Source organism: Equus caballus, chromosome 18 (genome assembly GCF_041296265.1).
Source record: "Equus caballus isolate H_3958 breed thoroughbred chromosome 18, TB-T2T, whole genome shotgun sequence".
NCBI lineage: Eukaryota > Metazoa > Chordata > Mammalia > Perissodactyla > Equidae > Equus > Equus caballus.
In genome coordinates, this window is record NC_091701.1 from 13078796 (window position 1) to 13102900 (window position 24105).

A 24105-nucleotide genomic window follows, 5' to 3' on the forward strand; every position below is an offset into this window, starting at 1 on the left:
AGCTGTACATTAAACCCTTAGAAAATATGAGGAACAGATTTCCAGAGAAGGCATGCTTTTGAAATCCCACAAGACACATGATAGTCATTAAATGCCGGAGAACTCAAAGCTGGGGTTCTCTTAAGAGAACGTCTTGCCATTTGCCTGTCCATTTGTTCATCTTCTTATTTATTCTTTCATCAAGTTTTTACTGAGCATCTACTGCAAAATCACTATTTGAAATTCTATGGGGCACACAAAACATAAGCAACACAGCTTCTGCACTGAAGGAGCTCACACAGTCTAAAACAGGATCAACACGCAAAAGTGGCTACAGCTGTAACATAGGACCCACTTCTATGCTGCAAAAGGCTACAGGGAATAAAAAGTACTTAGTTTTTGGCCACTTACTGAAGTAAGAAGGCTAATTATTCTGCTGTACACAGCACTGGAATATCCAGGGCTACTTCTTATTGCATGAGTCTTCTTAATGTGGGAGTAGTCCTCTCCTTTCAAGACACCGTTTACAAAGATCAGAGAGTTGAGAGGGAAAAGTAGTTTTGGTGGTGGTGGCACTGGTGTGCTCGGGTAATTAAGAGAGTGGAAACGTGGTAGGCACTCACCTGGACCTCAGAACCAGTGTTCCACAGATAGCAAAAGATGGAAAATACAGCTCTGGAAGGCTGTTCACACTGGGATAGTAATTAAAGTCATGAGGCCAGATGAGCACTCAGATGGAGAGGGTATAAAATGAGAACACTGAGGGCTGGTCCTGGAGCTTCAGGGAATATTAATTCTTGCATGAAGTCAGTAGCCATGGCAGCGCCCTGCCTGTGTGGAAATCGCATCCAGAGCCCTGAAGTCATTAATGCAAGTCTGACTGTGCTTTGCCTGGTACAGACAAAACGCCACACAAAGCAATTTTGCACCATTGACACCAGGCTGGGTGTTTACGTGAGACTAGACATGGATTCCAAGTTATTTGACTTGACCACTTGTGGATAAATGCACTTGCGTCAAAGGCTGACTGTTCCTTTTTATTTAGTGTAAAGGAGAATTCCCACTGTAAGGACCTCTCCTTATTTTTCACTCTTGGGTAACTTTATCCTCCTGGTCCTCTGGGGATTCACCCTGGTAAATTGACAAAGCACATAACCCAAACTGCCTGAGTCAAGTTTTGGTTTCTGTTCTTTCTTCAATTATAAGTAGCTATCTCAGGGGGATCTAGGGCTCAGAAGACAGATAGAATTTATCTAACTGCTGCCTGAATGTAATTTAAAATGAGTCCAAGAGGAAAAGAGCCTTCCCAAATATTCCCATTATGGGACAAGGGGTGGGAGGGTGCTTGCTAGAGCCAGACGAGACAGGGGAGGAGCTTGCGAGGGTGTTTCTGCTGACAGCCTTTCAGAAACTTTATAAAAGGAGCTAAGATGACTAGCTGTATCTTCTGCCCTTTTTCCTGGAAAAGTTGGTTCTTCCTCCAGAAGACACTCTATCTGAAGTCTATTTAGCTCAAGTCAGGCAGGATTTTGCAATTTACAGGCAGATCCAACATTAAGACATGGTTGTAGTTCAACTTCCTGCAAAACAGACTTGGTAACAACATCGATAAAGACTTCCCAGCTGCTTTGTGACCAAGCCAGCACTGAAATCCAGGCTTTGCACCTTTTCCCATGCTCTGCAACTTGAAGCGTTTGACATAGTACAAGCAAATTTCTGGTATGAGAGCGGTTAAAAAGTTGTTTATTATTTGTCTAGGCCTTTGATGTGCCAGAGAGAGGATACAGAAGTTAGCAAGCCAGGAGGAAGGTAGAAAGGCTAAGGAAAGAACAGAAGGAGAAAACAAGAGGGGAGGAGTAATGCCTAACTGGGTGAACAGTCAGGGAGAGGGGACCTCGAAGGGTGCTAAACCCTGAACATTTGTGCTCTCCACAGTGGTGTGGAATTTGTATAATCCTGGAGCATGAGGCCAGATAATGCTGTGCACCAGGCAAGAGGCCCCTCCTCTTAGTCCACTGAGGAATTTATTAAGCCAGAGCTGCTCAGAAAGGAGGAGTTTACAATGAGATTTGCCTGCCTCATCCTATCTCATGTTGGAGGCAACCCAAACGGGGAGGAGGAAAGGGCAAGGACATCTTAATGGCTTGCTGGAAGAGAAGGGGAAGTCAGAATATCCAACGAGCGAAATAAAGCCTGCACTCTAGACTTCCCTTGAGGCTAACGATTGCCAAAACCCTCCAAAATGGAACTCAGAGGATGGAAGTATTTTAAAGGGGAAGTTCCCATCACTCACCCACAAAGTGTGGGGAACGAGAACATGCTTTGAAGTATCTCAGGGAAGTGATTCCTAGAATCGTGTGATTTGGGCACACATATCCCTGCAGACCAAGACAGCTACCCACAGATGCTCCATAGGCCCATATCCCTTTCATGACAAATAGGGTGACCCAGCCCTATGAGAGCCTAACGAGAAGAGGAGGCGAGTACAGAGAAGGTAAATGTGACCAGCAGTAATTCTAATTTAGATTAATTCTTGTTTAGAGGCAAATTCATGTTTACAAACACAGCAGACCCTTGGTATCTGCAGGTTTCACATTGGTGGATTCATTCATTCACGGATCAAAATTCTGTTGGTTGAATCTGCAGATGGGAAACTGTGGATGCTGAGGACCTACTGTATTCATTGCACTATGCCATGTTATACACATAAGGGAGTTGAGCATCAGTGGATTTTGGTATCCACAGGATTTCCTGGAACCAATCTCCCGTGGATACCGAAGGATGACTGTATTTCACATTTTTCTCCTCCATGAAATATATGCAGTAATCACTTACCTAAAATGTTCATCTTTATTCTGTTTTTAAAGAGACATACTTTCCAATTGAAGGTGATTGATATAAGGAACTGTTTGTACTTGTATATAACCCATATATTTGACTGCAGTTTGCAAAATTTTAAAAAATGATGATTCATCTCTATTATATTTGGAGCTGATTCATAAGAAAAACTATTAAAATTGTCTTTGAAATGCAAAAACAGGATGGGAAGGAGTACATATTAAGCTAAAACAGCTTGTTAATTGTCTTAAAGATATTAACTGGGAGTAGAACTTTTGCTGGGATGGGAAAAGAAAGGAAATAAGACATTATTGGTTTATTTCAACATCATTCATAGTAAGAAAGTAGTAGTATCTAATACAGAGGGAATTAAAGATGTCATGTGAAGATATTCACTAAAAGGTAATGAGTAGAACAAAAATATACATGGGCTTTCTCAAATAGCAAAAGAAATATCAAAAAGAGAATAATAAAAATAAACAGATCTCATAGTATAAAGCATGCACACACACAGTGCAAGCCAAAAAGCATTGTTTTGAAAGTACACTTTATAATGCTAATGGCTGTAATTCACAGTAAACATAGAATAATATCTGTGCACCCAATAAAACAGCAACAACTTGCATAAAACAGAAACTACAGGAGAAGCAAGGAGAAATAGACAGAAACATACAGGTAACAGATAACTTTAATACATTTCTCACAGTCCAAGACAAATAAAAATTTAGTAAGAAAAGAAGACCTGAATAACACAATCAATAATGTAGATCTTATGGATCTATATCAAATTCTGAATTCTAATAACAGAGAATAACCCTTTCTAAGTGCACATGGGAAATGTTTTAATTTTTCTAGAAAAGAAGGGGAGATAGCTGCTGACTCATGCGCCTGAGAAGTTTAGGGGTTAATCTCACTCAGATGCACTTAAATCCAGGTGTACAAACAACGGCAAGAATCCCTTTCTTCATCACTTGGTCCAGCTTTGCTCTCTTTTGGTTTGACTCTTAGGCAGGTTTTTTCCAAGAGGTGGCAAAGAAGACCACCCAAAGGTCTAGCTTGCATTGCACTGATAGTTAAAGATTGTGACTCTGTCTTCTAAAATCCATATCAGTCTCTAAAAAGAGCTCTGATGGGTCATTTACTTATGTACCCATCACAGCCCAATCACCGTAGATGAGGTGCTCCAGTTGTTCAACGTGGGTCATACGCCGACCTCAAAACAAGGAGACAAATCCATGTGATTGAAAGCCTCTTGAGAATCATGTAAACAGGGGCCTTCATATTACGAGAGAGAAAAAAGTTAGGCAAACAAAATTAAGAGCTTTCTGCCTCTTGCATTCACTTGTAATACAATGTGATGAATATTATAATAAAGAGACAGGATGCAGGGCTGGAACACATAAAGGAATAGTCAACTCTATTTTAAAGAGGTCTAAGAAAACGTTAACATAGAAGGCAGCGAGCTGGGTTTTGACTTGTAAGTGTTAAGTTCTCATCGGACTGAGGAGAGAACATTGTAAGTGGAAGGAATCGCATGTGCCAGTTCACCTACTATGGAAGAGAGTGATACTTATGGGGAGCTCCGAGTAGTTCAGTACAGTTGGGCAGTTAGGAGAAATTGGGGAAATGGTGAAAAGCGAGCATGGAGACGTACGTAGGTTTAGATCACAAAGGTCTTATATGTCATTGTGCTAGCATTTTCCTCTTTGCGTTCAGTTCCATTTCCATCCTTCTGCTCTGCAGGAGACTACAGAGTAGGATCCTTTGCCAGTTGGCTTCCTGGGAAGTTTAAACAATGGAAGGCACAGGCAGAAAACTGAAGGGTGGGAGCAGGACAGAAGCCAGGGTATTTCTCTCTTGTTCTGCAGTGAGCGGCCTCTTCAGCATCAGCTCCATTATCTCTGTGACTGCAGCTCCTGCTAGACCCGCTCTCTCAACGATCTCAGCTCCCACCTCCTGCTTGTTACTGTCTGCATTGCCTTATCATCCTCATTTGGTTTCTTAGCTCTTCCATTAGCTAAATAACCAATTCCCTCTGTTATGTTCCATCTGTTTGAAAACCTAGAATAGTTTCTTTTTTCCTCACTGGACTATGACTAATATAGTAATACTATAGAATTTGGATTTTATCCTTCATGCAATAAGAAGGGTCTTACTCAGGAGAGTGATATGTCAGATTCGTGCTTTAAGAAAACCCCTCAGGCAACAGTTGGGGAGAAATTGGAAGAAGGACGGTGAATCAGAGAGCAAATGTTATATACGAGAGACGTGATGAGTGTCTGAGCTAGAGCAGTGATTGAGAGGATGTATTGGATTAATAATATATTTAGGAGGTGACATTGTCAAGTTCTAATGACTAATTGGATAAGAGAGTGTTTGCAGCCATTTAAATACGAGCCTGTGAGGACTGAGGCAATGGCACATTTTCTTCCTCATCCCTCATCTTTTAATTCACATCAAATGATTTGTGTCTGGCTCACTCGGAGGGCAGCCTGGGAGTGCAATTAATAGGAAGGTCCGAGAGCCGGCCAAAGGAGGAGTCCATTCCTGATGAATACATTCTTGGGTGTAACATGTACAGAGGGAAGAACCTTGATGGAGAAACTGGGAAACTAGTCAGAGGCAAAAACCAGGTGTCCAATGGATCGTTAGAATACCATTACAGTAGTGAGTGCACTGAGGGCAGAGTCTTAAAGGAAATGAATCAAACAATTTGGATTTTAAGATCTCCTCTCAATTTACTATAATCCTATTCTCTTTCCATTAGGACTGATGATTGAGCTTTAATGGGGAGACAGTGATATACCTCACTTTCCAAACACAACAGTTTGAGCATTGACCAGTGATCAACCATATCTACTTTGACCCCTCTCAACATGAATTTCCTACTACTGTCACTTCTTTTCCCCCCTTAGGCATAAAGACATCAGAATCTTCTCCATATTTCATCTAACCCACAATTATGTCTCTGACATAGGCACCAAGACCCTTGTGGTAGGAGGGACTGGTTGACTTCTTGATGTCTACGTCAGAAGATTTAGGTCCATGCAGCAAAGGTAGTTACTCTGTCTCAACCTAGCACATTCATACACAAGGTAAATTATGACACCCCGAAGATGTTCTTGTTTCCACCTTGTTCTCACTCTGATCACACTTTTGCTTAATGCCAGACCAACGACTCCATTCACCAAACTTAATTAAAGTGCTGATCATTAGGTGTCCCCTGACTCTAAGTAGCCCTAATGGGGCTCTGTCCTTTCTAGCTTTGGAATGTCTCAGAGAAGACACTCAGATTTCTCTTCCACACCTAAGAACTCAATCATCCCTGTCCCAGTTATCTATTGCTATGTAACAAACTAACTCAAAACTTAGAGATTTAAACAACAATTATTTTATTATTTCTCACAATTTTGTGGGTTAGGAATTCAAACAGAACTCAGCTGGGGGGTCCTTCTATTCTACATGGCATCAATTGAGGTCCCTTGGTCCCTTGGTCCCTTGGTGCATAAGGTTCTGCTGGTGCATAAGCTGGGTCTGGTGGTTCCAAGATGACTTCATGTACATGCTGGGACCTTTTGGGAGTTGGTTGGACAATGGGACAATGGGCTGGGCCATTGATCAATACTACACCTACATGTAGCCTCATCCTCATGGTAGTCTCAAGATAGTTAGACATCTTACGTGGTGGCTCAGGACTCCAAATGTGACATGGCAGAAGCTACAGGGACATGTGTGGTCCAGGCATGGAGCACACTCCTGCTGTACTCTGCGGTGTAAACCCTTCACAGACCCACCCAGATTCAAGGGGAGTGGACATAGACCTCCAACTCTTGGAGAAAGGTGTGTCAAAGAATTTGAGGCTATATTTTAAAACTACCACACTCCTTTTAAACACAAATCCTCTGTCTAAAGTCAGTTCTAGAAATAACTATTGAACACCTGTGCCAAACCTACCAGTCAGGGGGATAATGTGAGTTTGGCAAAATACAGTTACAGAATATTCAATAATTTTCTTAACTCCCCAGGGTTCTCAGAGCCTTTGAAGGGCTTATATGTATGGAGGATCTCCAAGAGTAGGATGCGGTATGTGTCATTTCCCAAAGTATTTTGACATTGGAATTTCCTAGGACTAGTCTTTTGCATAAGATATATTGAAAATGCTGACTTAGACAACGACTGAAACAAAGAGGAAAGGAACAGACATCATCTTTTATATTCTAAAAGTTTGAGCAGGATAGAAGCAAAAATAAAAATTTTAAGAATAGAGCAGACATGGTTTTCTAAGATGACTTAAGTAACTGGAAGGCACCTAAAGCTGAGTGGGGAAGCAGCATGTTATCATGGGTTGAAGAAGCAAGCTCATTGATGCCCCAGTTAATACGGAGGTAAAAATAAGCACCTGCCTCAAGATATGTTAGTCATGAACTACCCAGAATCTTTTACAATCTTTTTATTCTTTCTGAATATCTTAATTAAAATTTAAAATGACTGACAGTGTTAGCTTCCTTGAGAACTAAAGGAGAATCCATAGAAGTCCATGGAATGTGCAATGTCTTGCAATCGTTGCTGAGGGCAAAGCAACACTATAAAACAGCAAGATATTAATTATTTATTATAGGGCTACGGAAAAAGCCAAGGTATAGGGCCTCTTTCACTTTGGGGATTTAAGTCTGCAAGTTACAGGAGAGAATGGAAATAACTTTGAAATTACAGGAAATCAGAGACAGGAAATTTTATTTTGGTCAAAAGCCATAATGTCTTCTGGTGAACTCCATTTGATGAAGCTCAACCGTAACTGAAGGGGGTGGCGGAGTCTATTAAGCTGTTTCTGGACCTGGATATATTCATCTAGAAAGATATATGGCTTCATATTACTTTCAGCATATTAAGATGCCATTCACAAACAAAATGATCTATGATATTCATCATTCACAACTCACTTCCATACAGATTGGGAACAGTATGCCGAAAAGATCCCACCATCTAGCCAAACTGCAAAATACAAAGACCTGAGGGGTCTGGTTTTGATTTGGGAACAGGATGAGGCTGCAGGAAGCTGCTCTGACACTGAGAGGACCTCTGGACTCACTGTGTCTACATGGGGACGGACGTGGAGGGTGAGAGCCGAGCCAGGACCACTTCGGGGGCAGGCAGGGTTGGCAGCAGCCTGCTGAGGTGCTCAGGCCATCAGCCCCTTTCTCTCTGCATCCTCGAGACATGGACCACTTTGTATTGCTGCTCCCATTCAAACAATGAGAGAAAGGGAAGTAGGAACGCAGGGGCAAGGGGCCAGTTAACACTTGCAAAGCGAAGAGTTTGTCTCACGTGGTTCCCTTTGCCAAAGGGGAGCTTTCTACATCCCCTCTTCTTTACCATGTGCCCATGTCTCTGCTTCTTCACCGGGTCTAAGGGATCATGGGGCCAGCGTTTCCCAAGGGGTGGGACAATAGCTCCTCCAGGCTTTGCAGGGTGATTTTAGATGGTGTGCAGGCACAGCATGAAATAGCATTCGCTTGCACAATGAGAAAGTGAGTCCCTTTCAAATACTCTCTAACCTTCCGATTACATCAAGGAGGTCTCTAGAACATAGGAATCTCCCTTTTGCCTTCCACACTCAACAGGATCTCACCAGAATTTAGCAACTTTGTTCTGTTTACATTGTACTTATTTTTATAGCTGTCTTCTTTATGTTACAGGTGATTCTGATTTTTCTTTTAAAGCAATGGTACAAAGCTTCCTTATGAAATAAACTTAAGTTTTAAAAATGGAGTGCATTTAAATACAAAATACTTAGTGCAGTTCAGGTGGCATGAATGGCATGAATATATGTCAGAAATCAGGAAGGTAGGAAGCAAATGATTGAAATGTGGGAAGTACAAAACTGATGTGATCCTCAGTTATTATTTAGGGAAATTGAAGCCATGAGAGTTTAGATAAACTGCTCACAGTCACCCAAATAAATTTTTTATCTCTTCATTCACCCATTAACCCAAGCAACAGAATAGCCAACTAAAAGTCACTTAAACAATATGGGATTATTATTCTGTCACCTAGTAAGAAGCCCTAAGCAAGGATTCTGATGCAGAGAGAGGTAAATATTGGCCCAAATTAGATAATAAGCTTTCAAAACATTCCGAGTTTTGAAATTAAGTGAGATAGCATCTGTTGCATCTCCCAGTTGAGCCAAATGAAGTAGAAGCAAATATTTCCCCTTCGTGTCACAGGGGTGTTGTCCATTTAGACTCAGGACAAGGGTGTCATGCCTGGTATCAACAGGAAGTGGGGGAGATGGGGAGATGGAGTGAGGGGCAGATACTGAGAGTCTGCCAGTCTGCAGTAAGAGTCTGTGAGCTGGACAGCAGGAAGCTGGACAGGAGGGAATGCAGAACACAGCAGCAGGAATGGGGCCAGGTTGCAGTGGGGGACTTGAGACACACAGTCAGGTAATCAAAAATAGACACAGACAGATCAGGCAGCCCTGGATTCCTGGGTCAGGGGCCCAAGCAGGATGGAGCTCAAAACCTAGACCAGACCTATAAGGTCTATAAGACCTGTAAACCTCATAGTTTGAACATTTTTTAAGTGTAACATACATGAATTAAAGTCGTAAGTTTTAAGTGTATAGCTTAATAAATTTTCCCCATCGAACACATCCAAGTAACCAGCACCCAGATCATGAAACAGAATATTGCCGACACCCTGGGAGCCCCTCATAATGGCCTTGTAGTCATTCACCTCCAAAGAGGAGCCTCTACTCAGCTTCTGCACCTTCTGTAAGTACAGTGTACCTGCTTGTGTCTGATTTCCCTCACCCAGCCTTCTGTTTGTAACACTCCACCATACTGTGGTATATAGTTGTGGGTCATCCATTCTCATTGCTGAATAGCTTTCCAGTGTGAATGTACCGTAACGCATTTATCCTTCCTTCTGTTGATTTGCATTTGAGTAGTTTCCAGTTTAGGGATATTTCCAACACTGCTGTTGTAAACATTTGAATGCCTGTTTCATATTTTCCTGTGAGGTATATATACCTAGGAGACGCATGGCTAGCTCATAGGGTCCAGCCTAATTTTACAGTCTCTCACTCCTGCTCACTTTGCTTCCCTCCTCAGGGTCTTCCCGCACATACCATTTTCTCTTCCTGGTGCACTTTCCCCCTCACCCTTCACCTGGCTAATCCCCACTTGTCATTGAGATTTGGCAGGAAATGCCACCTCCGTAGGGAACCCTTCCCCAACTTCCCCTTCTGCACACTTCATACCTTACTGGGCTTCCACATTGTTGCACTTAGCACAGCCACTGTATAATTCTCCACTTCATGCTGCCTCCCTGTGTAGACTGTAAGCTCTATGGAGAGGATGTGTGAATATTCTACTGGGTCCCAGGGCCTAGAATAGCAGGTGGCACGGTAGAGGGTACTAGATAATTATTTACTGGTTAAGTGAGTAGCATACAAGTCTAGAGCCCATCTAACCAACCAACCAAAGCTTCAGAGGATGGGATATGTGTCATTGTTCAGAGGAACATTCCAGTACCTTGCTGACACCAAGCCCTGTGCTGATCATCTAATTCCTCAAAACCCCTGATGTTGAACAGGCTTGTTTCCAAGCCCTGGGATAGAGTGGGTCTGCAGGCAGGAGTCAAGTAGCCCTTGTGTGTGGAGAGGAGCCATCTGGCCTTGGACACGGGGTTTACAAATAGTCTTCAAAGCAGGGCCTGCTTCTAAGTGGGGTAAGCTGGATTTGCTCTAAAGGAGGAGGTCTCCAATTCTCTTCCTCCAACTTCTCCTTTTTCTCTTAGAACACCTCTTTTTCTTCTTTTCACCCCTTCTCTGGCCTGCAACAGCTAGGGAACCCACCAAGCCTGCAAGTATTGGCAAACTTCTTCCCCCAGATCATGGCCAGCTTCCATTCCTTCTTGGTGTTAGGACACTAATGCATAAAAAGATGTTAATGCTGAATAGCTCTTCTATGTGTACAGGAACCAAAATGCAATTTTGGAAATGCCTTTACAGAATTATAATCCAACTTCATTTTTAATAAATGTCAGTAATTGATATAAACAGCAACAACAATAAAAACATACTATATAAATGTTGAATAAAATATGTTTATTTATTAGCATGTTCTACGTCTCTAAATAATGACAGTAATTATTCTTTTATCACAAGACTTTTGGCAGGTATGTGGGAGCTGACAGCACCAGGAAACACCGGAAAAGGAAGAAGTGAAAGATAGTAATTAGTAGTCTGAGACACCGTTCTTGCTAACCCCTCAAAGCCCATAAGTGTGGGCAGAGACAGGTGCTGGGGGTCAGAGAGTTTCAAGAATGGGAATGTTGTGGGCTGCCTCTTCATCATTTCTTTCCAACCAGTGGTTTCCATACTAGGAAGATGCCAGTCTGCTATTGCTGTTAACTGTAAAGAAAGAATCAGCATCATGGAGGATGGGGAAACCACAGTCAAAATAAGTTTGTGGTAGATAATACTTTCCTATTTTATAAGAAAAAGTAGGTATTGGGGTAAGAAATTGAATAATATATGTATTTGGAATCCATTGTATATGTATAATATTATTTATTAAGGTGATAAAAATTGATTTTTTTAAAAAATTAAACACCAATCCACCAAAAATAATGAAGAGAACAAAGAAGGATTTTAACTTAGAGGAATAAAGGAAAATTCAGGACATACTGTCAAAGGTGTGTCTGTGTATTTCTAGCTTAGGAAATGTGTTGATTGATTTACTGGTTCTTCCAAAAGAGTAGAATACAAGGAGACAAACTTTTCCTTCTTCCCCATCTTGAAGGAGGTATATTCACCTCCCAATTGGCTTGAATGTGTTAATCCATAATTTGACTGTCTACTCCATTCTAGTCTTCCACCAAAACAAAATAAGTTAAAAAAATTCATTTTAAGCCATTTTGATGAGGTTTCCAAGGCACACGTATGGTTTTTAAGTCATATTCAAGGTTCTCTTCTTTCCATATATCCCTCATAGACTTTAGCAAAAAAAAAGACTTGCTCATCTTAAGTTTAGGGAATTCAATAAATGTCTCTTACAAGAAAAAATTAATTTATCAATGTAGAGGGAAACGCTGGCTCACCAAAATGAAAATTTCTTTTTACTAATGAATAGATTTAAACAACCTGTACAGAATTTGACATATGGTGGGTACTCAATGACAGTTTCCTTCTCCTCTCCTCTTGCTAACTGATGCACTCACCCACTCATTCATTTGTTTCCTTATTTGTTCTCCCAGTCAACATTCATCAGGTACTTACTATCCACTTGTCAGTCCCAGTGTCAGGTACTTGAGACAAATAGATGAGTTTGTTTTCATACCCGAGTTGCTCACAATTCTTTCCTTTTGACAATTATTTTGCTTTACATATTTCTCTCCTTGAAGCATTTAAATAGAGTTGAACTTTTTCAAATTGATAATGGGTCCATCCAGCTCTTGGGTTGAGCCTGGTCAGTAAATGCATCATGAATCTTTTCCTATAACATCTGCTTGTCTTGGGTGTGGTGCTAATCTTGTACCTCAGGCTCAAAAGAACACACATAGGGGACTGGCCCAGTGGCACAGTGGTTAATTTCGCATGTTCCCCTTCAGGGGCCTGGAGTTCACTGGTTCAGATCCCAGGTGTGGACCTATGCACAGCCTGTCAAGCTATGCTGTGGCAGGCATCCCACATATAAAGTAGAGGAAGATGGGCACGGATGTTAGCTCAGAGCCAGTCTTCCCCAGCAAAAAAGAGGAGGAATGGTGGCAGATGTTAGCTCAGGGTTAATCTTCCTCAAAAAAAATTAAAATAAAAAATTTTTTATAAAAAGAACAAACAGGGGGGAGTGACGTCAGCAACATGTCAGAGTGAGTTCAACCAGGACTCTCTCCCCTCCAAATTACAACCAAAAAGAGCAACTGCTTTCCAACCAAAATATCCTAATAACAGAGATTGTCAGAGACCCATAGAAGCCAAACGACAGAAGGTGGAAGGCTGGAGCTGACCTTGGAGGAGCTGGAATGGGGTAAGAGAGAACTTCGATCCCTCCCCTAGAGACTGGGATCACTGCCGCGGGTGAGGGAAGGAGCAGGGGAGGGGCCACGTGTCCGTGGGATCATCCAGGACCCCCACCTCCCTGCAGTGGAAACCTTCTAACGGGGGAAAGCTTTTGTGTGAGGGGACCCAATCAAGCCAGGGCCCCAGGAAACCAGAGAGTGAGAGCTGATCAGAATCCAGGTCTGCGTGCAAAAGAAAGTGCCCCTCCTCCCCCAACCTGCACTGTGTACCACCATCATGGCTGAAGGTGGAGGGCTCAGAACACACGGCTCTCGACCCCCTTCTAGTGTCAATAGGCTGTAACTGCAACTGAATAATAGCATCATGTGCAAAAACTGCTCCTCTACCATCCAGCAATTTGTAAAATCTCCAGACCAAAAGGAAAACAATAAAAACACAGAATTATGTCCTGAGGACTTGGAAATAGGTAAACTAAGTGACAATGAATTCAGAATAGCTATCATTAAAAAACTCAATGAGGTAAAGGGAAATATAGAGAAACAAGTCAACGAGTTCTGAAGTTACTTCACAAAAGAGATTGAAACTATAAAGAAGAATCAATCAGAAGTACTAGAGATGAAAAATACAATGGATCAGATAAAACAGAATACGAATTCCCTGAATGCCCATGTAGACACCATAGAGGAGCAAATTAGCATAATCGAAGATAGACAGGTTGAATGGCTCCAGAGAGAGGAAGAAAGAGAACTAAGAATTTAAAAAAAAACTGAAGAAAATCTCCAAAAAATAGCAGACTCGATGAGAAAATCCACCTTAAAAATCATCAGAATTCCTGAGGGCATGGAAAAGGAAAATGGAGCGGAAAGTGTGCTCAATGACATAATAGCAGAGAACTTCCTAAATCTAGGGATTGAGAGAGAAATGCGTGTGGAGGAAGCTTTCAGATCTCCCAGATTTGTCAATGTAAAAAGACCTACTGCAAGGCAAATAGTAGTAAAAATGGCAAAAATGAATGACAAAGAAAGAATACTCAGGGCAGCAAGGCAGAAGAAAATAACCTACAAAGGAACCCCTATCAGACTTTCAGCAGATTTCTCTACAGAAACCTTACATGCTGGGAGAGATTGGAATGACATATTCAAAACCTTAAAGGATAAAAATCTTCAGCCAAAAATACTCTATCCAGCAAAAATATCCTTCAGATATGAGGGAGAAATTAAATCTTTTCCAGACAAACAAAAGCTAAGGGGCTTCATAGCCACAAGACCTCAACTACAAGAAATCCTCAAGAAGGCCCTTACACCTGAAAAAAGGAGAAAAGGGAGAAAGGGGACACAAAAAACAGAGTAGGGAGACAAATAGATAGAATCAGAATAGGATAGCAAATATTCAACTATAGCATTAGGATAAAGGGAAGGAAATCACAAAAGCAAAGACAATCTTATCACTCTAACCACAAACTCACAACACAAGTAGGAATAAGAGATGAAAATAATATTTTAGGAGGGGAGGAGGAAAGGGACTGAATCAGTTTAGGCTAAGGAAGTAAGAGGCCAGCAGAAAATGGACTATGTTATGCACGAGATTCTGAATACAAACTTCAGGGTAGCCACTAAACTAAAAAACCAGAACAGAGACACAAAACATAAATACGGAAAAGTCTAAGAAACCCAGCATAAGAAATTGCAGAAGTCAATGAGTAGGCTAAAACACACAGGATGAGAAACAAAGGAAACACAGGAAAACCAGAAAACGAGCAACAGAATAACAGCATTAAGCCCTCATGCATCAATAATCACCCTTAATGTAAATGGATTGAGCTTTCCAATAAAAAGACATGGAGTGGCAAAATGGATTAAAGAACAAGATGCAACAATTTGTTGCCTCCAGGAAACACACCTCAGCTCCAAGGACAAACACAAGCTCAGAGTGAAGGGGTGGAAGACAATATTCCAAGCTAATAGCAAACAAAAGAAAGCAGGTGTTGTAATACTTATATCAGACAAAACAGGTTTCAAGATAAGGCGGTAAAGAGAGACATAGAGGGCCAATATGTAATGATCAAAGGGACACTTCATCAAGAAGAAATAACGCTTGTAAATATCTATGCACCCAACACAGGAGCACCAAAGTTCATAAAACAACTATTAACAAACCTAACAGAAGATATAAAATATAACACAATAAGAGTAGGGGACCTCAACACTCCATTCACATCATTGGACAGATCATCCAGACAGAAAATCAACAAGGAAACAGTGGCGCTAAATGAAAAGCTAAAACAGTTGGACTTAATAGACATATATAGAACACTTCATCCAAAAACAGCAGAATTTACATTCTTCTCAAGAGTGCATGGAACATTCTCAAAGATAGACAATATGTTGGGAAACAAGGCAAGCCTCTACAAATTTAAAAAAATTGAAATAATAACAAGCATCTTCTCTGATAATGCTATGAAGCTAGAAATTAATTACACGAAAAAAGCTGAGAAAGGCCTAAAGATGTGGAGACTAAACAGTATGCTATTGAACAAGCAATGGATCATTGAAGAAATTAAAGAAGAAATCAAAAAATACCTGGAGACAAATGAAAATGATAACATGCCATACCAACTCATATGGGATACAGTAAAAGGTGTATTAAGAGGAAAATTCATCGCAATAGACACATCTTAACAAACAAGAAAAATCCCAAATAAGCAATCTTAAACTACACCTAACCAAATTAGAGAAAGAAGAACAAACAAAGCCCAGAGTCAGCAGAAGGAGAGAAATAATAAAAATCAGAGCAGAAATAAATGCTATTGATACAAAAAAGGCAGTAGAAAGGATCAATGAAACAAAGAGCTGGTTCTTTGAGAAGATCAATAAAATTGACAAACCCCTAGCCAGATTTACAAAGAAAAAAGAGAGAAAGCTCAAATAAACAAAATCAGAAATGAAAGAGGAGAAATAACAACAGACTGCAGAAATACAACGGATTATAAGAGAATACTATGAAAAACTATATGCCAACAAAATGGATAACCTAGAGGAAATGGATAAATTCTTGGACTCCTACGATCTCCCAAAGCTTAGTCAAGAAGAAAAAGACAATTTGAACAGACCAATCACAAGGAAAGAGATTGAAACAGCAATCAAAAGCATCCCAAAAAATAAAACCCCAGGACCGGACAGGTTTCCTGGGGAATTCTACCAAACTTTCAGAGAGGATTTAATACCTATCCTTTTCAAGCTATTCCAAAAAATTAGGGAGGATGGAACACTTCCTAACACATTCTATGAAGCTAACATCATGCTGATACCAAAGCCTGGCAAGGACAGCGCGAAAAAAAGAGAACTATAGGCCAATATCGCTGATGAACATAGATGCAAAAATTCTCAAGAAAATTTTGGCAACCCAAATTCAGCAATTCATCAAAAGGATCATACATCATGATCAGGTGGGATTCATACCAGGGACACAGTGATGGTTCAACATCCACAAATCAATCAATGTGATACAAATTGAGGAACAAATTGAGGAATGAAAACCACACAATCATCTCAATAGATGCACCAAAAGCATTTGACAAGATCCAACAGCCATTTATGATTAAAAACTCTGAGCAAAATGGGCATAGAAGGGAACTACCTCAACATAATAAAGGCCATATATGACAAACCCACAGCGAACATCATACTCAATGGGCAAAAACTCAGCACCATCCCCCTGAAAACAGGAATGAGACAAGGATGCCCTCTATCACCACTCTTATTTGACATAGTACTGGAGGTCCTGGCCAGAGCAATCAGGCAAGAAAAAGGAATAAAAGGAATCCAAATAGGAAGGGAAGAAGTGAAACTCTCACTGTTTGCAGATGACATGATCTTATATATAGAAAACCCCAAAGAATCCAGTGGAAAACTCTTAGGAGTAATCAACAACTACGGCAAAGTTGCAGGGTATAATATCAATTTACATAAATCAGTAGCATTTCTATACTCTAATAATGAAATGACAGATAAAGAACTCAGGAACACAATACCATTCACAATTGCAACAAAAAGAATAAAATACCTCGGGGTGAACTTAACTCAGGAAGTGAAAGACCTATACAAGAAAAATTACAAGGCTTTTCTGAAAGAAATGGATGACGACATAAAGAGATGGAAAGACGTTCCATGTACATGGATTGGAAGAATAAACATAGTTAAAATGTTCATTCTACCTAAAGCAATCTACAGATTCAACACAATCCCAATCAGAATCCCAATGACATTCCTTACAGAAATTGAACAAAGAATCCTAAAATTCATATCAGGCAACAAAAGACCCCGAATTGCTAAAGCGATCCTGAGAAAAAAGAACAAAGCTGCAGACATCACAATCCCTGACTTCAAAACATACTACAAAGCTACAGTAATCAAAACAGCATGGTAATGGTATAAAAACAGGTGCACAGATCAATGGAACAGAATTGAAAGCCCAGAAATAAAACCATACATCTATAGACAGCTAATATTCAACAAAGGAGCTGAGGGTATACAATGGAGAAAAGAAAGTCCCCACACCCCGGCTCAAGGTGTCCACCATGGCAGGATCTTGTTTGACCCCTCATCCTCGTCATCACTGCTGGGCTTGCTCACCTTCAAATATTAGCGTATTATTAATCATAATAATGCTGGCCGTGCCCTGAGAATGCTTTCAGTGTGTGCTGTATCTTAAATGTCCATGCCCCCCGGCCCCGTGCCCGGCACAGGACCTGGCAGAGAATAAACACTCAATAAATGGGCTCAATAAATCTTTAATGAACATGTACAATGTATTACTCTTCATAATATGCTTTTATATGCATTATCTCATTTAATCCTCAAAATGACCCTGTGAGTCAGGCAATGGGAAATGAGTCCGAAGTGAGGTACTTGCCCAAGATCATAGCAAGCAAACAGTTCTGCTGGGACTTGCAGCAAAGTTGTCTGGTTAAAAATTTTATTCTCTTTCTTTGACATCATTGTGCTTCCCTGCTGTGTAGCCTGAACCTTGTGAATCAAAGGCAGTCTGGTAGAAATGCTCAGTCATGGGAAAGGCCTGGGAATAAGAGAAGAGGCCGATGAACTATTGGCAGGTGTTCCAGTGGATTTTAGTGGGGTCACCAGGAGACAATGCCCTTACCTATGTCCGTCCTCTTGGAGGTTAATCTGGTGAGAAGTCCAGGCCTGCTAGGAGAAGGGGTGGCGTGAATGCACAGATAGAGGCCATCAAGGGGCCAAGGGCTGTTCGAGGGCACCCCAGATCCCAGCACTGCCATACCCCTCATCTGCCTGTACCTGAGGCCGACGTTGGGACCAAGGAAGAGATGGAGACCTTTGAAGGTTAATGGAGAAAGCAGGGATTCCTTGACAGGGAGGCAGGTGAGACTGTGGGACCAGCATCCACCTCAGCTAATGAGAAGCTGAGCTTGCTGCAAGAACCCCATAATACCTTGCACAAATGAACCTGCCCAAGGTGAAGACGCTGCCTCCCCCTGTGAGAACCAGTCTGTGAAGGAGGTACTAGTAAACCCCGCATGAAGTCATCCCAACTCTCCTCCAAGGGAAGGATGATTCAGCCCAGGGCCCCATCCCTCCTTCACAGCCTCTGCCTGAGCCCTGGAGAACAGGCGCTGGGTCTGAAGGGAGTGAAGTGTGGCGGGAGGGGAGGGGCCCAGAGTCGTGGGATCCTGCACGTTCCTCAGCAGTAGGCAGCACTGTAGGAGCCACTCCTGCCCCCTGACTTCCCACACCAGGAAGGGAGTAAGTATTCCACCCTCAGCGATGACACATGATCCCTCCCTCCCTCCCAGTAGCTCAAAAGCTGGTCAGAAATGTGCCATGTGAAGTCCAGGCCAGGCCTCTCATTTCCTGGTGGCAGCACCTGAGAAGCTAGGCTAGGCCTCAGCCTCTATCTCATCTTTTATTCCTGGCCTGGCCCAGGCCATCCAGCAGGAAACACATCATGGGATCTTCCTGTTCCCCTGCTACTTCTGAACTCCTTGCCCTGTCTCTTGATCCTGGAACTCTGGGTCACGTTTGCCTTCTGGTGCAGTGCTCACCACAGCCCTCTGTGCCTTAGAGGGGCCGTTCTTACAGTTTAGTGAATGTTAGAATCACCTGGCCTCCCCGGGAGTTTGGTAAATGCAGAGTCCTTGGGTCTATTCCAGACTCACTAACCCAGGACATTGGGATGAAGGATGGAGCCCAGGAATCTGCATTTTAACAAGCCCCCTGGTGGCTTCTGATGCAGATGTACAGAACGTTCTTTGAGAAACACCTTTACAGGCTTTGGGAGTCAAACCTAAGTTCAAACACTAGCCCCATCGGGTGACCTTGGATGAATTAATTCCTCTGAGTCTCAGGTTCCTCATGTTAAATGAGGCTAATAATATCTACTTTATATGACTGTGTGGATTTAAGGGAATGGATATATAAGGTGTCTGTCCGGCAGGTAGTTGGCAATAAACAGTAGCCATGACAGTCCTGCGCTGTGCACCAGTTTGCCTGGGCCACTGGCCTTCCTCCTTCTCTCCTCTTTGCCTGGCTCCCACGTGCTGGACCCTGCTTCCGGGCTTTCACTCAGTGAGCAGAGCCTGAATATCTGTGGCAGGCAGAATAATGCGCCCCGGCAAATGTCTGTGTCCCAATTGAGAGAGCTGAGGGAATTCAGGGTGCAGATGGAATCAGAGTGGCTAACCAGTTGACCTGAAGATGGGGAAATTATCCTGGGTTATCCGGGTGGGCCCAGTGTGATCACAAGCGTCCTTAGAGGGAAGAAGGGGAAAAAGAGGCCAGAGCGATACAATGTGAGAGGGACTCAACCTGCTGTGCCTGCACTTGATGAGGGGGAAGGCGGCCAGGAGCCAGGGAAGACAGGAGCCTCTAGAAGTTAGGAAAGATGAGGAAACTGATTCTCCCTGGAGCCTCCAGAAAAGAACACAGCGCTTCCGACACCTGGATTTCAGCCCTTTGAGACCCATGTCAGGTTCCTTGCCTGTAGAACAGTGAGATAATAAATCTGTGCGGTGTTTTAAGTTGTGAAGTTTGTGGTAATTTGCTACAGCAGCCGTAGGAAACTAATATAATACCAAAGACTGGGCTGCTGAGTTCTGGAATGCTCACTCGGTTTCTTGCTTAGGGGGCTTTATGACTGTGTGGTGGCATCAGTGTTTCTGCCATCTTTGGGGTCCAAATGACTGAGGCCAAAGACACGAATGAGTCTCTAGATGAATTTCCATACCACTGGTGATAATGATACTAATAATCATAACGTCTAAGATGTTTTGAGTGCTTGCAATGTGCCAAGAGCTTCGGATCTCATTTCATTATCAAAACCAGGTATGCAAGGCATTCCATTATCAAACAAATTTTACATGGGGAAACAGGCTGGGAGAGGTACTTTGCCCAAGGTCATACACCAGTAAGAATATGAACCTGGATTTGAAGCCAGGTTTGCCATCACCAGAGCCTAAGCCCCTAACTTCATCATTAAACAGCCTAGTTCTGTCCTACGGCCAGTGGAGAAAGTAGTGTGTTCTCACAACAGCTCAGGTTGAGCTGTCTGTTAAACTCACCCGTACATGCAGACATACCTCCCACTGGCTTGGCAGCCCATGACCTCGAGGGCTTCCTGGTAAAGTCTGAGAGCGCTAGGCATAATGGGAGAGTGCTTAGGAGCCATGCTTTGGCTGTGGTTGGTGGCATCAGCAAGAGAGAAAAGTTCAGAGAACCAACCTGAATTCCACAGCCAGGCACAGGGACAGTCATGTCACATTGTCCCAAGTGTTCTGGAAAAGATGCAGGGCTGTTAAAGCTGGGGCCCAGACTCTTCCTCTCCATCAGCCATTAATATGCTGCATGACCTTGAGCAAAACGCTTGGCCTCTTTCCATCATGCCTGAAAATGAGACCAATTGCCCCAGCACTTCCCCGTCTCACCTGGCTGCTGTGGAAATCCAATGAGATCATGTTTGTGAGCATGCTCTGAGAATTACAAAAGCAGCACACCCTGACAGAGTCTTATGATGGCTATTATTTAATTTTTATAACTTGAGGTGAATGTGGTTCATTATTGCTGGATTAGTAATAATTATTGTACTAAACCACACCAGAGAAGAGAATGTTCTCTCACTGGCTTCTTCAGCAGGATCTGTTGGGTAAGCATTTCTCAAAAAAAAAAAAGGTAACAAAGCTGTAACGTTCTGGCATATTGTACGGAATCTTCTTTTTTTTATTTAAAAAAAAAGTTTGAAAAGATGGCATCTTGAACATTAGCTTAAGATCTGCTGCTGCATAAAAAGGATTTTCTTAAGTGAAAATGCCCTTTCCAAAATATCTGTTCATCAAAGACATGGCAGTAAGCTCAGCGGTGGCCCCAGTGGTGATTCCAATGGGAAGTGAAGGGCAGGCACACACCCTGGAGAGGAAAGTAGGAAGCACTCAGGGAGCGTCCCACATGGAGGAGGGAGGGCTCATCACTACCCAGAGGGCACAGGGCCATTGACAACTGTTCTAGAGTCACCAACCAGGAGCCCCTGTGATCCACTGTGAAGCTCCAGAACCCAGGAAGGCTGTTCCTCTACCGAGATGGAGTTGCTCCTCGCCAGGTGCAGGCCAGTCTCTCCTGGAGACTCACTTCACTCAACTCTGCCGCCAGTGTTAAATCAGAACGCAGGTAGAGCACCTGCTTCTCACCTGGGAGAGTTAACATATTGCATCACAGTGGGCTTCAGGGCCCTGGGGCAAATTATCGGGCCAGATTCAAGTCCATCGTTTCTTCCTTCCTTCATTCCTTCCCTCCTTTCCTGCTTTCCTTTTGTTAGCCGGCAACATTTAATGAAAACTTATTATAGTAGCAGACACTGCACACAGATGAGTTCAGTACCACTCTCACTCTGTAGGAGTACACAGACCTCATCTCTAGCACTGTCACCACAAGGAATGTAGCAATAATAGCAGAACAGTGGTGATACCACTCCTGAGCCATGTCTCCTTCAGTTGTTGTAAATTAGGTTTGGAGGCAGATGTCTTCCGTTTCTTTATACTTCAACATACAGTGCCTGGACAAATGTTTACATTATGTATGAGTCCTTCTGTGTTCAAGAACCTCGGGAAGAGATTTTTTTTAATTTTATTGAGGTCACATTGGTTTATAATGTGTAAATTTCAGGTGTACATCATTACATTTTGGCTTCTGTATAGACTGCATCGTGTTCATCACCAAAAGTGTAGTTTCCGTCTCACATACATGTGTGCTCCTTTATCGCTTTTGCCCTACCCCTTCCTCTTCCCCTCTGGTAACCACCAATCTGTTCTCCTTATCTATGTGTTTGTTTGGTTTTTTATCTTTCACATATGAATGGAATCATACGGTGTTTACCTTTCTCTGTCTGATTTATTTTGCTTAGCATAATATCCTGAAGGTCCATGCATGTTGCTGCAAATCACACAATTTCATCTTTTTTCATGGCTGAGTAGCACTCCATTGTATATACATATATGCCACATCTTCTTTATCCATTAATCTGTTGATGGGCATATGGGTTGCTTCCAAGTCTTGGCTATTGTGAATAACGCTGCAATGAACACAGAGGTGCATATATCTTTTTGAATTAGTGTTTCCGTGTTCTTTGGATAAATACCCAGTAGTGGGATAGCTGGGTCATATTGTATGTCTATTTTTAATTTTCTGAGCAAGCTTCATACTCTTTTCCATAGTGGCTGTACCAGTTTTCATTCCCAGCAGCAGTGTATTAGTGTTCTCTTTTCTCCACATCTTCTCCAACACTTGTTATTTCTTGTCTTTTTAATAACATTTGTAATGAGCATGTGGTGTTTTCCACCAAGCTTTCCTTGGGCAGTGTTTAGTGACACATCAACAGAATCCCACATTTAACTCAAAATAAAAGAACTAACAAGGATTTTTAAAATTTTAATACTAATTCTAATGCTGATGAATGTGTGAAGAAATGAGCATCCTTGTATCCTGCTGGTGGGAGTAGATTTGGTACAACTCTCCGGAGAGCAATTTGGCAATGTGTGTCAAAAGCCTACCAATGTTTTTGTCCTAAATTTAACAAATTAAATTTTAACTTAAATTTTACAAGTGATACTACTCGTGAAAACTTATCCTAATAATCGTGGATGTGCACAAAGATTCGTCGTCAAGTACGCTTATTACATGATCTCTACGATAATAGAGAAAGTTTGGAAACAACATAAATGTACAATAATAAAGTTTCATTGAATACATTATGATGCAGTCAAAACATGAAGTATACTTGCAACCACTAAAAGTTTCCTGTAGAGGAGTATTAATAACACAAAAAAGTGTTTACAATACACGAGAGGATGAAAAACAGCTTTAAAAAGTTTGCATAGTCTAATCTAATTTTTAAATTAAAAAAAAAATGCTTGAAAAAGAAACTAGACATATCTAATCCAAAATCTAAGCATAGTTAGCCCCAAATCGTGGGATTACTAATAATTTGTGTGTGTGCGTTCCTAAACTTCCCAAATTTATCATAAGCAATGTCTTGTGCAATCACAAAAGAAAAACAGAAAACTTAAAAGATAAAGCTTAAAATTCAGTAGGTTTGAATTCAAATTATCACTTTGCTATGTGTCCTAGAATAAACTCTGTAATCATTTCAAGTTTCATTTTTTTTCCATCTATAAAAAGTAGATAATAATACCTACTTCCTAGGGTTGTAGGAGGTTGTATGAGATACCACATATAACATAATTTATATTCCCTTCACTTCTTCCTCCATGAGTTTGGTAACAAGAGAGGTGTTTAATGGAGGAAGTAGGACCAGAGCTTAGGTACGACCTTAGCTTAAGCCTGAATCTAGACCAGGTCTGATGACAGGAAAGAGGAACGTGTATGATGAGAGAGCGTAAGAAAAGCCGTGGAAACACACAAAACAAGTGACCTGGGACACTGTCTCTGCTTTGCTTTTCCTGCTACTCCATTGGGCAGGTTCTAGATGATATCAAAATGCAAACTCCTCATCCTTAGCAATTCTGCTGAAATGTTTTAGTTTCTTTGGGTCAGGAATGCAAGAGTAGCTTAGCTGGATGGTTCCGGCATGGGGATCTCTCAGGAGGGTGCAGTCAAGATATATGTCAGGGCTGCAGTCTTGGAAGGCTTGAGGATCTGTTTCCAAGATGGCTCACGTGTACATTTGGCAATTTGGTACTGGCTGTTTGTAGAAGGCCCCAGTTTCTCACCATGAGGACCCCGCCA

At 41.9% G+C, this 24105-nt stretch overlaps 1 long non-coding RNA gene across 2 annotated transcripts in view; it reads right to left on the reverse strand.

The window, feature by feature from the left end:
- Window positions 1-17614: 17614 nt before the first annotated feature.
- Window positions 17615-24105, reverse strand: part of LOC111768883 (uncharacterized) — a 64533-nt gene continuing 58042 nt past the window's right edge. The window contains exons 5-6 of one of the 2 annotated variants that reach the window (XR_011428466.1): window positions 17999-18042; window positions 17615-17914 (exon numbers count right to left, since the gene is read on the reverse strand). This is a non-coding gene — a long non-coding RNA (uncharacterized lncRNA). Of the gene's footprint in view, window positions 17915-17998; window positions 18046-24105 lie in introns of both variants that reach the window. The other variant, XR_011428467.1, reaches the window with a different exon arrangement.